This window comes from Ictidomys tridecemlineatus, assembly GCF_052094955.1.
Source record: "Ictidomys tridecemlineatus isolate mIctTri1 chromosome 12 unlocalized genomic scaffold, mIctTri1.hap1 SUPER_12_unloc_7, whole genome shotgun sequence".
NCBI lineage: Eukaryota > Metazoa > Chordata > Mammalia > Rodentia > Sciuridae > Ictidomys > Ictidomys tridecemlineatus.
Genome location: NW_027520965.1, coordinates 273,640 through 290,025, shown reverse-complemented (window position 1 = coordinate 290,025; position 16,386 = coordinate 273,640). Strand labels below are relative to the sequence as shown.

General features: G+C 40.8%; 1 pseudogene across 1 annotated transcript in view; it reads left to right on the top strand.

Moving 5' to 3' along the window:
• The window catches only part of LOC144372358 (mitotic checkpoint serine/threonine-protein kinase BUB1-like), a 216,638-nt pseudogene continuing 200,252 nt past the window's right edge, over positions 1-16,386 (top strand). The window contains exons 1-3 of the transcript XR_013432373.1: positions 1-102; positions 8,523-8,651; positions 11,615-11,766. The product of XR_013432373.1 is annotated as a mitotic checkpoint serine/threonine-protein kinase BUB1-like (transcript). The remainder of the gene's footprint in view (positions 103-8,522; positions 8,652-11,614; positions 11,767-16,386) is intronic.

Sequence of the window (16,386 nt, the reverse complement as noted above, 5' to 3'; positions counted from 1 at the left end):
AAAGGAGAAATTCTTCTTGTAATTGAGAAGAAGCCTGATGGTTGGTGGATAGCTAAGGACAGCAAAGGAAACGAAGGTCTGATTCCCAGAACCTACCTGGAGGTGAGTCTTTGTTGTTTATGCTTTCTCCTTCAGATAGATCTCATTTTCAGTTAAACATTAAGCTATATTCTTGGATCAGTTGACTAGAGAATGACTTGAAATTTAAACTTGGTTTTACAGAGACAGGGCGTGGGGAGGACATTGTGTATTGAGGTCCTGGGGGCCTGTGAAGAGCTCGGGTGAAAGTGAGCCTGGGAGCATTCTCAGCAGGAGGTGGCTGTGTGAGCTGGTGGTTTTATAACAACTAAGGGGCATTTATTACCATAAAACATGGCCACTGTCCACTTGGTGTTTACTTCCACAAATGCATGAGCCCCTTACCAAGATATCAGCATACTGTCCATGCCTGCTTGGTCCTGAGTCACAGCACATGCTGCATGGTGCAGACACCTGTCTGGATGAGCTCTGTCGGATGGAAATAAGAAAACCCACACACGGGATTCCAAGTCTTCCAGTGACCACACTGAGTTCCTGACCAGGGGGCGGGGCGTTATTCTCTGACACCACGGGTGTCATGTTCCATATCAGCTCCTTAGCACCAGCCAGTGTCCAGCAACTCAGTTGGATTCTGGCCTTAACTCCTGGATTTAGCACAGGTGTCACACAGTAAGTGCACAGTCCCACTAGACTGTCCTCTGTTCAGATGCTATTCACAAGTCCCAGCAGCCACTTGTACTTCTGACTGATTGGCTAAAAATTCAGAAGTCTCCTCTCCTTCTGCAGGGGTCTGATGATTCCCTAGGGTGACTCACAGAACTTGGGAGAACACTTTCCAGTCTGTCTTCTGTATCTGAGGATACAGAGCAAAAATATCTTAAAACAGTTGCATCTATATTGAACATGTACAATTCTTTTTCTTGTCATTATTTTCTAAACTATACAATATAATAATAATTTATTTGGCATTTACATTGTGTTAGAGATCATAGGTATTTTGTATATGAATTAAGGTATGTGGGACGATGTGTACAGGTCATATGCAAATACTGTATCATTTTATATAAGTGACTAGAGCATCCTTAGGTTTAGTATCCATGGAGATTCCTCGGACCAATCCCCTGAGGATACTGCGAGACAACTATACTTGGATGTACCAGTTTATTATAAAGGATGCAACTCAGGAACACCAGTGAAGAAGACGCACGGGGCAAGATGTTGAGGTGGGGTATGCAGGACCTAAGCATGCTGTTCCCCAAAGCCTTTGTGTATTCACCCACCTGCAAGATACCCAAGCCCCAGCCTCCCGGGTGTTTCTATGGAAGTTTGTTTATTCTCATTAACTAAATCACTGACCATTGGTGATGAATTTAATCTCTAGCTCCTTCATCCTCTCTAAAGTTTGGAAGGAAGAGTTGCAGGTTCCAACCTCTAATCCCTTCCTGAAGCTGTCTAGGGGTCCTCTAGAGGCACCTCACTAGCCTGCACACTAGAATGGTTGAACTTCTTAGGAATAAGAAAACTTCTTATGAATAAGAATTCAGGAAATTCCAAGAGTTTTAGGAATTCTTTGCCAGCAAAAGACACAAATATATGTTTTCATTACACACATTAAGAAGTAATCAAATAGGGGGAATTATTTTTAATATTTTATATAGTCTAATATATCAAAAATATCGTTTCAACATATGATCTATATTTGGACATTGAGTTACTTGTTTTATATTAGGTTCAAAATCCAGTGTGTGTTTACGTGTACAGCACATCTCAACCTGTGCTAATGTGAAGAGCTCAGTAGCCATGGGTGGCGAAGGGCTATGCACCACGCAGGACAGGTCTAGGTCGTCCTTTGGAAGGCAGCAAGCATTCCAGCTCGTGGTGACATTTATTCAGGGTGTTTGCAACCTATAATCACCATCAATTATGCCACAAAGAACCTAAAATTAGCTTCTATGAATTACCAAAAAATCTCCCCAAAGCAGCTCACCTGAGGTAGCTGCGTCTTCTCCCACACATGGAAGGAGTGTGGAGATGGCTTTCTGGTGCTGGTTCAGGCCCCACCTGGAACTCCATAGCTCCAAGTGAGGCAGCTCTTCCTGGGTTACCTCTTTAGTTAAGTCAGTGGCCAAATCCTTTAATGATTCTGAGCAGCAAAAGGGAAAAGAGGAAAGAATCAAGAAATATGAGCTGCTATCTAAGGAGGTAAAAAGTTTTCTGGAAGTTAGAAAACTTCAGCCACGTCTCGACGACCAGCATATTTAGTCCCCAGGCCACACCTAGCTGCAAGGGAGGCTGGCTGGCCAGATGGAGTCTCAGCAGGCCCAATGAGTCAGGGGTTTTGCTAGAGAGGAAGAGGTAGAGGGTGGCCACCTGCAGCCTGTTTGTATCAGTCTGCATGTACCTCTTTGTAGACTCTTGGTTGTTCCTCTTTGGTGAAATCCTACATGCTTTTCAGTGCTTCAAAGGGTTTACACCTTTATATCTTGATTTATTTTGCCAATTTTTTCTTGGCAAAATTATGGCCTCCAATGTCAAGAGGCCTTATTTCCCCATGCATCTGCCAAGGCTGGCCAGTACCAGTCTTTCTTAGCCTTTGCCAATGTGGTCAACAAAACAGCCTCATAGTTTTTATTTGTACTTGTGATACTCCGAATGAGGCTGAGCATCCTTTCATATGATTTACAACCATTTGCGCTTCTTCTTTGTGGATAACCAGTTCAGTTTCTTCATTTTTCAAATGAATTTTTTAAAAAAATCTTTTTCTTGATTTATAAGAGCTTTTTATAAAATTAACCCTTAGAACTTGGTGTTAATGGTTTTTTTATTGACCTTCAGCTGCGTGTATTTTTTTTAGTGAAATCTGCTAGCATTTCCATTTATAATTTTTTAAATTTTGGTATCATAACTGCAAAGGGCTTTACCTCACATTTATTTTCTCCTATCAAAGGTAATGCTTTTAATTTTTTTCATTTGAATAAATTCTACCTGGGATTTATTTTGGTGAATTTGCTGTTTACTTTAGTCTTTGTCATTGTTTCACATAGTGAAGTTATCAGTCCTGGATTGAAATTTATTTCCCTGTCACATATAAATTCCCCTCTGTGCCTGAAAGTTTCTGAAAGTCGTAGCCTTTTTATTGGTTGATTTTTATGTTAGTTGGAAAGCACTTCCTGTTTCAACACTTTTCCAGCCCTGTGATAAAGAAGAGGAGCAGGTGACAAGTGAAGAGGGCAGTGAGGAGGATACTGGGGGGATGGAGGGTGAATCCGAAGCTAATCAGAGGTACAGAGCGCGGGAGAGCGAGCAGCTTCTGCCGACTTTTTATTTATTTTTTACTATTAAAATTATGCAAGATTTTCTTGAAATGGAGTAAATTTATACCTAGAGAGCTTTTCATATTATTGTTGACCTAAAGGTCATGGCTACTTTAGTTTTGCAATTATTTTTAGTGCATTTAGTTCTAGCTTGGCCTCGCCTAGAGATTGTTTGGTCTTCAGAATCTTCTGAGTGTTTGTACTTGTTCTCTGATTCGTGTGATGAGGGGCAGAGGCTGCGCCTGCACTTACCTGCTCTTTCATTTTCCCAGAACTGATACTCACCGCAGTGCTGTTCAAAAAGCTATCTCAAAGGTTGGTATCTGCTGTCTTATTAATAATACTTTATATTTGATGTCTTATAATATTTTTGGCAATTAAGACATTTGGGATGTCTTAAGTGTTTTATTACCTATAGTTCTGGTTGAGTTCAGATTCAAACCAGGATGGAGACTCTTTGAGACTGCCTAGATCTACCCAGGCTCAGGTGTGGAAGGTGCAGGGCAGAAGGCATCTCTTTCTGCCTTAGGAAGCCTGAGCTGCAACCAGCATTTCTCATCAGGGCTCCTGTACAAGAAGAGTAGATCATCTCATTCATGGTGTGATTTCAGAGCTCGGAATCTTTCTCATTGATCCTATCCAGATTATTTATCATTTTGGCAAAGGCTGGCATTAGATTTTAGTTATTATATGAAAAGTCTGAAAAACCCAGAAAGGTAAGACACTATCTGTAATCCTGTCATTTAAAAAAAATGCCACGACAGAATGAAAATTCTCCACCCCGTGAGTAATCACCATGAACGGTTCAGTTAGCATCTTCCTGACCTTTTACTGCTCTTCTAACTCCCAAGAAGATGCTGGCGGTGCAGGTGGTTGGGGGTGCACTTATGCAAAGCACCTGACAGCTTTTCGGGCGTCAGTAGCAGTATCATCTACTGAAAGGCAGTGCAGTTGCGGTGGGGCTGGAGCAGGAGCATTACAGTCAGAATGTACTTGAAGCAGTGATCTAGAAACACAAAACTCTGTGCCCAGCACTATGTGGGCCCCAAGTCCTTGTGAGAGTGCAGATCCAGTGATGGCCACGTCCTCTCAGGAATTGGTTCACGTTGTAGCACTTTCCCGACATGTGCACGTGGTGTTTTCCCGTTGGGTTGGGCTTGCTGTGGTGCCGAAGGGACACAGTGGGGAGGTGAGGAACCATGGATGGAAGCGAGCATTCCACTTTTGTTTTTCCTCTCCTCGGCAGATGAACACCGTGGATGTGTTAACCAGCATGGGGGCTATCCCCGCAGGCTTCAGGCCTTCCACACTCTCCCAGCTGCTGGAGGAAGGTATGGTGGCGCTCGGCCTCTGCAGCCATGCTTGGAGGCTAATTTTTCTCTGGTAGCTAAAAGAAGTTGAGGAAGATGCCGAGTCTCACTTCTCTTTGGAGCACGTCCTTTCCTTGTCCCTCTTGTGACCATAAACAAGGACTTCAGTTCTATGAGAGGACCATCTGTTTACCTGTGTTGTGGGCTCCAGCCCTTTTCTATTCTCTTTAATTGCCAGCCCTTTCCTGCTCTCCAGCCTGCCTGTCCTGCCTTCCCCTGCCACCACTGTGAGCAGCGCACCACAGTGCCACCAGCCCATCCCGTCCCAGCACAGTGCCACCAGCCCATCCCGTCCCAGCGAGGAAGCCTCCCTTCCTCTGCTCCTCTTCATAGCAAGGGCTCTCCTGGAGCGTTCCGTGGGCTTTCTGATTCCTGTTCACCCTGTATTTCCTGGTACTTGGAAACTTTTGTCTAGAAGCTCATTTTGAAGGGGAGTCATGAGGGGCAGGCTGGCTCCTGTGTGCCTGAGCCATTAACTGTGGGTGGAAGGGCTACTTCAAGGTCACTTCTGCTGGGAAGGTTCTTCCTGCCCCTTCCCATCCTGTAGTCTCAGGGTCCCTTCTACCTTGGCAGCGATGCCCGCTCTGGCAGCCGGGCTTCCCTCCCACCCTGTGAGCACACGCACTAGTCTCATGTGCCTACTTCTCTGTTTCCCTCACTCAGCTGTGGTCAACAAGGATTCTCGGCTCCATTTGTAGCTCCTAGCACAGCCCATGGCACAGGGCAGGGACTCAAATGATTTCTTAAACAAAAAAGTGATTTTATAATAAATGTTCTTCATGACAAACTATGGAAGAGAAGTATAAGAATGCTTATGTATCTTCCATATCCTGCGTGGGCAAGGGAATGGCTTCCCTCCGGAGGGATGGGCTGGCTGGGAAGTAATAGTTAAAAAAAGTACCACGAGATGACCTCAAAACACAGGAAAGCAGTTTCAGAGCAGGGGCATCAAAGGGCAAAGCTGACCAGATGGGTCTAGATCCTAACAAAGAATGGAGACCGCGCTTGCTTTATTTATATTGGAACACATCAAAGACTTTTGGTAGAAAATTCTTCACCAAAGCAGGGTAGAGGTGGGGACAGGTAGGCTGCTCCATTCCTGATAGGTCATACCCATCTCCGGTGCTGCGCAGGACCTTTTGGCAGAGTGGAGGGGGAGTTCACTTGCATTGGGTGGTCTTGATAGCGGAAGTGCCACTATAAGTTCCCAAATACGAGACCTACCCCCTTGCTAGCTTCAGTGCTGAAAAGGTCCTCGTGCATTTTGTGGATGGATTCCTGCACTTTTGTGTTAAGAAGTAAAACTAGGTTCTGTGGCTGGGCTCAGTGTAGAGCGCTTGCCTAGCACATGTGAGGCACTGGGTCCATCCTCAGCACCACGGAAGAGTAAATAAATAAAATGAAGGTATTTTGTGCCTCTACAACTAAAAACATATATGTGTAGAAAGAAGCAGGGCTGGGACTGGGGCTGGGGCTCAATGGCAGAGCACTTGCCTAGCATGTGTGAGGTACCAGGTTCGATCCTCAGCCCCACATATAAATAAATAAAAATAAAGTTACATCAACAACTAAAAAAATTAAAAAGAAGCAAAACTAATGGTTATGTATTTTTTCTAAAATATATAAAAAATGTTACAGATTTCTGCGTTTTATAGAAATATTTGAATAAATCATAGTCACTGTGAAGCATGTTGTTGATCTAAACTCTTTAAGATCTTCCTTAAAATTATCTTAAAGTACTCTTTTATCAGTTTTTATCTTAAAATTTTGAGCATGGTTCTATCTTGGTTCATCTGTCTTGGAAAGCAAGTTGCTAGTAAGCCCCTTGGCATTTTGGAAATATCTGTTTCCTAAATTTGTAGCATAATGTCTTAGACTTTTGGTTTTGAATTTCATTCTTCTTTTCATAAGAAAATAAAGGAAAGCTGTTTTTTCAGGGAATCAGTTTCGAGCAAGTTACTTTCTGCAACCTGAGCTCACGGCATCACAGCTGGCCTTCAGAGATCTGATGTGGGACGTGAAGACAGGCACTGTGAGTACAGCGACAGCAGAGAAGCTGCAGCCTGGCTGCCGTTGTCCTGGGGCCAGCACATGAGTGACATGTGGCTTTAAAGCAGTGGTGTTCACATAGCCAAGGCAGCACCTAGACTTGGGCCCCTGACTCTGGTTTCTGTTAGCGGTTGTGCCCTCCTCCCATGGCCACAAAGGATGTAATACTGCGTCTCCCTGTTCATCATGCTTTACCTCAGTGTCTTCATTTGGGAACAGGGATGACAGTCCTCCTAACATCGAGCGGTTGTGAGAATTTATGAAGGCTTTGGCAGTGCCTGGCAGAGTATGAGAACGCAGTCAGTGTTGGCCAGCACTGTGCTTTGGATAGGTGCCCCACGGCCCATGGGTCAAGGCTTGCTGCCAGCCTGGGGGCTATTGGGAGGTGGTAGGACCTGGAGCTGGGGCCTAGTGAGGGGAAGTTACATGGCTGAGCCACACCCATGAAGGGATTGTGGGACCCCAGCCCCTGCCTCTCTCCCATCTGCTTCCTGGCTGCTGCGAGGTGACTCATCATGCCACCATGTGCTCCCCACTCTGATTCCCTGCCTCGCCACTGGCCCCAAAACAGTGGAGCCAAGCGACCATGGACTGAGACCTCTGAGACCAAGAACTAAGCAGACTTTGCTCTCTGCAAGCTGCTCATCTCAGATCTCTTGCAGTGGGAAGCTGCCAGCTCCGTCAGGAAGAGTGGAAGTGACATGATCTTAGTTGAGTGAGAATGAAAAAGTCGGCAGAACCTCATGATCACACTTTTTGGGTACCACCAAGAAAAAAAGATTCTTGCTATCCCAGTATTTGAAGTAGAATATGCTCTTGATCTTTAATTCTACTTTATATCTGCCTGTAACAGATATAAACTGCATTAGAGTATGTCACTCTCTTCCCATTTACCTTGACTTTACCCCTCAGTGATGGCCGGGGTGGCAGGAAGGGGGGTGCAGAACTTGGTGCCCCTAATCCTCTCACCCTGAGCATCAACTTGCACCTTAGTAGGAGGTGCTGTATTGCGAGTGGGCAGAGGGGCTGCTTGGTGCACCAGTGCTTGGGCAGATCACAGTTAATGCTGTGAACTTGTGCCCAGGAACTAAAAACCCAGCTCTCATTACTTAAATAAAAAGGTGACAGATTATTGATATTATCTTATCTTTTGCAACAATATAAATTATTTAAATGAAAAGGCTTGTGATCATAAAGCAGAATGTAAAGTTTAGCTAATTGAAGCTGTTCTTTAAAAATAAAAATACAGAATGCCAGTTTATGTATTCACAATCTGACCTTTATCTGTGAAGTAGATTTGAACAGTCAGACCAAACATGACATTCTATGTCAAAGCATCTAAGAGCCAAAGAGGAGGTAGCTGGGTGACATTAATGCCAGGTGTCTTGGTTGTCATGCTAGGGTAACTCTTTACAATTCCTCACATCGTATGGGAATGGACCTGGAGACTAGAATACAGTGATTCGAGGGTCAGGTCATATATTTTACCTGCTAGTACTCGTAGTCTTTCATTGAAGTTTTTAAGTAGTTAAGAAAAAAATGCAAATATTTCAAATGTAACTTTATGCAAAATTTACCTGAAATAACTGGGTTTGATTTTGAGCAGACTATTGAAACTCTGTGTATGTATATCCATGTAAAAGTTTTCCTTTTTGTATTCTATGTATATCTTCTTAAGCTGTATTTTACAAATGATGCTTTGGAAATGGATTTGTACTACTATTAATAGGTTTTTGTGTTTTCCTTTCAGATTAAGTCAAGGCCAAGTCGTGTTTCCTTGATCCTCACCCTGTGGACCTGTAAGATGATTCCTCTCCCAGGAACGAGCATCCAGGTGCTCAGCAGACACGTTTGCCTCTGTCTGTTTGATGGCAGTAAGGTAAGCTCACTGAGTTGAACCATCTCACACAGGATGATGGAGAAGCCCTTGTGTGGTACCACACATTAAATGTGGAGTGCACTGTGTGTGTGAGTGTGTGGTACCGCAGTGGGTTAACCCTGGCTCTTCAGTGTGTGATGTTGGTACACACACAGTTAACCCATCTGGGCCTTAGATTTCTTCACTTATGAGAGGGACTGGTACCTGTCTTCTAGTGTTGTGTACAGTTCAGGTCTAAGTATAGAGTATTTTTGAAAATGCAATGTATATCCAGCTCCCCAGGCAAGATATGGAGCATCGCCATCTCTGGAATCCTTTTCTGCTCAGCTCTTCCCTGATTCCTAAAAGACCATTTTTTACCTATTACCAAATGATAGTCTGAATGACTTCTAAAAAAATAATGTATCTTTCCTGAGATGTAGCTTAAGTGGTGCTTAGGTAGAAATTCGTAGCTTTAATTGCATATACTAGAAAGAGGGAAGGTTTAAAATCAGTGATCTAAGCTGGGAACTTAAGAGACTAGAAATGGAAGTGAGTTAAACCTAAGAATGTAGAAAAGAGGAAATAACAAAGAGTAGAAATTAATGAAATAGAAACCAGATGAACAGAAGAGAAAATCAATGGAGATGAAGGTTGATTCTTTGAAGAGATTAATAAAATTGAAAGATGCCCAGCCAGATAGACTGACCAAGATACTTTAAAAAGAGTGAAAGAAAGCTGGGCCAGGTGGCACATGCACACCTGTAATCCCAGCAGCTCTGGAAGCTGAGATAGGAGAATCGCAAGTTCAAAGCCAGCCTCAGCAACAGTGAGATGCTAAACAAGACAGTGAGACCCTGTCTCTAAATTAAAAAAAAAATAGGGCTGAGGATGTAGTTCAGTGGTTGAGTTCAATCGCTGGTACAAAAAAAAAAAAGAAAAGAAAAGAAATTTTCAATATCTCCTATTGAAATAGAAACATCATTACTGATCCTGCAGACACTGAGGACAATAAGGGATATTATAAGGAATTGTATGCCAGTAAATCTGACAACATTGATGAAATAGATAATTTTATAATAAAACCATAATTTACTGAAACTGACATAAGAAGAAATAGAAAATTTGAATTTCTCTTTTAAAGAAATTACAACTTCAATTAAAAGACTTCCTACAATGAAAACTCCCCGAGTTTTTATGGCTTCACTCTAGTGACTTCCTGCAAACATTTAAGGAAGAAATAATACCCATCTTATGCAAACTCTTCCAAAGAATAGAAAAGGAGAAAACATTCCCTAACGTATTTCCTAAATCTAGGAAAAACATGACACCGAACGATGACATTACAAGATCAGTATCCTTCATGGATATAGAAACTAAAATCCTAAACAACATTCTCAAGTTGGATCTAGCAATTTATAGAAAGGACAGTAGGTCACGACCAGCTGGAATTTCTCCCCATGTTCAGATGTACACACCTGTGCATCTAGCATTGGACATGCGAAATGTTATTTCATTATATTAGGAGACAAGAAAAAATCATATGAACATCTCAATAAACAAAGAAAAAACATTGACAAATTCCAGTGCCCATTCACGAGTTTTAAGAAATTCCCTACAAACTAGGAACAGGTGGGAACTTCCTCAAATTTATAAAGAACAAGAAAAACCTAAATTTCTATCATTGACAGTGAAATGTAGAATTTTGTTTTTTTAGTCTAAGATTAAGAACAAGTCAAGGATGCTAAGAAATAAAAAGATAACTCAGTGTTTTAAATGAGCAAAAACTTGAACAGGCCCTTCAAAAAAGAAAACATGAGAAACCAATAGGCATATAAAATTATACCTAACATGTAATACATTATTATGGGAATGTAAGAGTTTACAGTGAGAGACCCACTTAGATGCTCCATACAAGAAGCCCACCTTAAATAGAAAAGGTAAGTTAAAGGGAGGAGGGTTCCCTATTCAAGATATTAATGTCAGGCTGGGAATGTGGCTCTGTTGTCTCAGGCATGGGGCCGGGGCAGAGCCATGAGCTGGAAGGACCCCATGTCCCTGTGAGCCCTCTGCTGGCTATGAATATCCCCCTGGGCCTAAAAATATCCCCTGGGCCAGGGATGAGGAAGACACTGCCTGGGTCAGCCCGATGGACGGCTGGCACTCCACATCGCAGCCCAGTGCTTCTAGAAACTTGGTATTCCTTAAGACTGGCCGCTGGAGACCCATACCACTCACTGACTTATTCTCCCTACTGGAGTCTAATACTCCCATGCCTTGAGGCTTAGAGTGATTTCACATCGAATAGCAAAGGAGGGCATGAAAGCAAGTCCACCAAATGTGATCATCGTGGGCCAGTGCTGATCAGAGTGGTCACTGTCACCCGGAACCTAGGAGCTAACCGAGTTCCTGGCAGGAGGCAAAGGAGAAGGAGGAGAACAAAACTGACGCCAGGCCAGCCTGTTTTCATATTTGGTCAACAACAAAAAGTCAGTCAGTATTCTTGGAGATCCATTTTGAGTTATGCCTGGATAATTTTTTCCTTCACATGCCACAGCCTGAAAGTGTCCAGCCAGAATCTACTTTGTCTCATGAGCCAGTTTTGGGCTGTGTGACTGACAGCATGCTTGATGCCCCAACTCTTTTACTTTTACTTCCTAGAGAATCGTATCTTTTTTAAAAACTGAAATGCTCAATTATTTTCAAATGATTAGCACAACCCCAATTATTTTATGAGAAGCATTTAATAAGATACTGTGCTATTACCAGATAGACTTGATCATCATAAATTTTTGTAACTTATACTCTGAATTTAATAGTTACTGTGCTAAGGACATATAAAGATTGTAAATATGGAAAAGACTAAAAAATGTTGCCATCTTAAAATAGGACTTGCCATCTTAAAATTGGACTTTATCCATTTGTTATGTATTCCTCTGATGAACTGAATTAACTTTGCATATAAACCTTTTTTTTTCCTTAAGTAAATGAAGACAGACATTATATGAAAAAGAAAGAAGCAAATGCTTTTGAAGAGCAACTATTAAAGCAGAAAATGGATGAGCTTCATAAGAAGTTGCATCAAGTGGTGGAGCTGTCCCAGGAGGACCTGCCCAGTGTCCAGGAAAAGCCTAAGGTACAGACATGCTCTGACCTGGGCGTCCTGTGCCCAGTGGTGGGGATTGTTGGCTCTCTAGGCCCAGTTTTAGAGTTAATTCTAGCTAGTAACTTTCCAAAATTTAAAATTGTGTGATTCAGAAAGACATTCAAATGAAGAATGAACAAAGGAATTTAGAGAATAGAGGGCTGATGTTTCATGTATGTGTGTCCATCCTTATATATTCACACATTAGTACTTAGTGTCCTTTTTCTGGCTTTCATACAATGACTATAGACTTCCAATAATTTGTCATCTAGACATATTTCTGTTTGCCATTGTCTTGTGTGGGAAGAAGAAATAGGGATGAATATTATACCCACATATTTTCTTGAAATTATTTATGAATGGGAGAGATTGGGAATAATTTAAGCTATATTACGTTTGCTTAATCTTCCACATTGTATATGTCTGTCTATGACATAGGATACTTTAAAGGTAAAGTTTATTTAAATGCATGTTTTTAAAATGATAGAAAATTCATGACTTCAATGATTTTTTTTAATATTGAATGAAAGGTGTGTGTGTGTGTGTGTGTGTATATATATATATATATATATATATATATATATATATATATATATATATATATATATATATGCAAAATCTATGCCAGAACATTCACTAGATATAAGTATGTATACCCAACTATGGGGAGCCACTCTGAATGATTTGCACCTTCCATCCTGGAGCCGAGAGGCTTTGACCAGTCACTACATCTTATAGTGACCTGGACATTGCCCTGGTCCAGGAAGTTGAGGGCGTGCCTTCAGATGTAGGTGTGTTGCTCCATGGCCCCTTGGGTTGAATTACACTCATCTGTCCCTTGTAACCCTGCCCCTTCTGGCCTTTTTTGGATGGAACTTTCTAAGAATAAGGGTCCCCCCAATAAAAGCCAGCTTCCGAATGTGCTTGCTCTCTCTCGCCAGCCTCTCGTGACTTTCTCTTGCTCCCCCATTTGGGGAGCCTGAGGCCGAGAGCAGAAAAGCCGTGTCCTGAAGCTTGTTTAAAGGTAAAGTGTGTGTCTGTGTTTTATTTGATGTCCCTGGAAATTCACACAAGTGACCTTAATTTCAGCTGCCCACACGGGTCGGGGGAAGACTCAAACATACATGAATATCCACGAATGTTCTTATTCAGTGCTAATTGCTGAAGTTTATCTTTTTTCCAGATATATGCTATGCATGAACACACATAAAAATGAACGCAGTTGAATTTTCCATATAAATAAGACTTATTTTCTGCTTTTTCTACAAACATATCTTATAGATCTTTCAATATCACTGCACAGAGACCCAGTTTACCCGCTGCAGCATGGTCTTCTGTCATACTTACAGCAGGGCAGGTACCAACATCATACAGAGACTGTTACAAACATGATAAAAGATTGTTTCTCTAGAAAAGATGGAAGTACAACTGTTGCCTTTGAAGTTTGTGCACCTAAAATACTGTCCTCTAAAAAATTTCATTTTACCTCATATCAATAGTATATAAAATTAGTTGTTTCTCACATACACTTTGATAATGTTAGTTATCCTAAGTATTTTCAACCACCTGTTTCTTTAATTACAAGTGGTACTGGACATTTTTAATTGATTTAGTGGCTTTTTGTCTTCTTTTTTCTTTAAATTGACCATAAAATCAGGTGTGGTGGTGCACATCTAAAATCCCAGTGATTCCAGAGACAGAGACAGGAGGATCACAAGTTCAAGGCTGACCTCAGCAACTTAGGGAGACTCTGTCTCAAAATAAAAAGGGCCGGGGGTATGACTCAGTGGTTAAGCACCCATGGGTTCAATCCCTGGTACCAATCAAATAAATTGACTTTGATGGATTTGTCTATTTTTCTATTGGGTTTTTTCATTTTTAATGTTTATTTCAATTTTTATATAACTTGTGTTTTCCCTTGATAGATATAAGCAATTGTTAAAATAATTGTCTCATTGTTTTGTTTTTATGTATTTTCTTGCTACTTAGCAGTCATCTATCCTCAAATTCTGAAGAAATTTAAAATATTCATCAATCACATCCAATACATCAGATGCACTCCCATTCCCTTTTTTTGGCCAGATGTCTCCCAGAGCCTCTGAGGAGTGGTTTTTCCTGCTTTTCTCTAGTGGTATATCCCTGATTCACATGCCATTGCTTTTCCTTAAGGTCCCCATTTTAAAGGTACACAATCTCTCATAACTTTTTTAAAAAGCATGTATGAGGGGTTAAGTTTTTGAGATCTCTTGCTTGTCTAATGGTGTCTTTGTTCTACCCTCACTCTGGTTGATGATTTGACTAGAACTGTTCTAGGAAGGAAATCATTTCCCTCAAGTCACTTTGGATTTTATGCAGTACTAGAGATTGAACCCAGGGTTACTTTACCACTGAGCTATACTCTCAGTGCATTTTCTGTTGGTTTGCTTTTGATCTTGGAACAGGGTCTGTTAAGTTGTCCAGGCTGGCCTTGACCTGGCAATCCTCTTGCCTCAGCCTCCCTTAGAGTTTTCAAAGGCATTGCCCGTTGCCTTTTGGCTTCTACCATTGGTATTGGAAAGTCCTGGATCATTCTGACTCTCGGTTTTACAAATGTAATTCCTGTTGTTCTTGAGAAGCGTGTTGTAACAAAACAAATGTGATGGACAGCTCTGTCCCTCCATCATACTCAGTACCCTAAGGGTCTGGTCCTCCTGCTCCCTTTATAGGATTTTCTTGTGTAGAGGTGGCATGAAGATGTACTTTCCAAAATGAATTGCCAGTTGTCCATAAATCATTTATTGACCAGCTCGGCCCCTTTATTCAAAATATGTTTATCACATACTAAGTTTTTATATTATAAAATCCATTTCTAATATTTGTTTTAGTCACTCTTTCTCTTCTTTATACATACATATATATATATATATATATATATATATATATTATTTATTTATTTATTTACTCTTTTATTGATTTTTTTAAAATACATGACTGTGGAATGCATTACAATTCTTATTACACATATAGGATATAATTTTTCTTATCTTTGTATATAGAGTATGTTCACGCCAATTCATGCCTTTATGTACCTTTTTTTGCATTACAGTTTTTATTACACATATATACCACAATTTTTCATATCTGTTTATATATAAAGTATGTTGACACCCAATTTGTGTCTTCATACATGTACTTTGGATAATGATGTCCATCATATTCCACCTCCCTTGCTAATCCCCTGCCCCCTCCCTTTCTCCAATTGCCAAAAAATCAAATGAGGAGGCTGACTTATAGTGGGGTAGGGAGGGGGAGCATGGGAGGATTAGGTGAATTCTGGATAGAGAAGAGGAGTGAGAGTATATCTCTTCTTGATCTTTCCATATTGTATATATGCTATAGCTTTCCTATTTTGCTATCTGGTAGAGAAAATCTCTGATTATTCTTTTTAAAATATTTTCTTCAGAACTGAATATTGGTCAAGCATCTCTGAAATCTGGAAAGCTCCCAAATCTGAAACTTTTTTAGTGTCATGTCCCATTCTCAGAAAGTTGTGGATCTGAGAGCATTTCAGATTGCAAATTTTTGAATAAGGGATGCATGCTTAACTAGTCTATGAAAATATTCCCAAAATCTGAAAAAATTTTGAAACCTGACACATTTCTAATTCCAAGCATTTTATATAAGCAATATGTAAGTAAACCTGTATTACAATTATTTTTTTTCTGTTCTTCTATTTATTTTTTATTATTAGTTGTTCAAAATATTACATAGTTCTTGATATATCATGTTTCATACATTTGATTCAAGTGGGTTATGAACTCCCATTTTTACCCCGTATACAGATTGCAGAATCTGATTGGTTACACATCCACGTTTTTACATATTACCATACTAGTGTCTGTTGTATTCTGTTGCCTTTCCTATCCTCTACTATCCCCCCTCCCCTCCCATCTTCTCTCTCTACCCCATCTACTGTAATTCATTTCTCTCCCTTGTTTTTTTTTACCCTTCCCCCTCTCTTCCTCTTATATGTAATTTTGTATAACAATGAGGGTCTCCTTCCATTTCCATGCAATTTCCCTTCTCTATCCCTTTCCCTCCTACCTCTCATCCCTGTTTAATGTTAATCTTCTTCTCATGCTCTTCCTCCCTGCTCTGTTCTTAGTTGCTCTCCTTATATCAAAGAAGACATTTGGCATTTGTTTTTTAGGAATTGGCTAGCTTCACTTAGCATAATCTGCTCTAATGCCATCCATTTCCCTGCAAATGCCATGCTTTTATCATTTTTTAGTGCAGAGTAATACTCCATTGTGTATAAATGCTACATTTTTTTTTATCCATTCATCTTTTGAAGGACATCTAGGTTGGTTCCACAGCCTAGCTATTGTGAATTGTGCTGCTATGAACATTGATGTAGCAGTATCCCTATAATGCGATCTTTTAAGGTCTTTAGGGAATATGTAGATTGGAGCTTACTATTTCTTCTATCAGACACAGAGTTTCTGATTTGATATCAAGCTCCTTGATCCCTTTTGAGTTAACTTTTGTGCATGGCGAGAGAAAGGGATTCAGTTTCATTTTGTTGCATATGGATTTCCAGTTTTCCCAGCATTTGTTGAAGATGCTATCCTT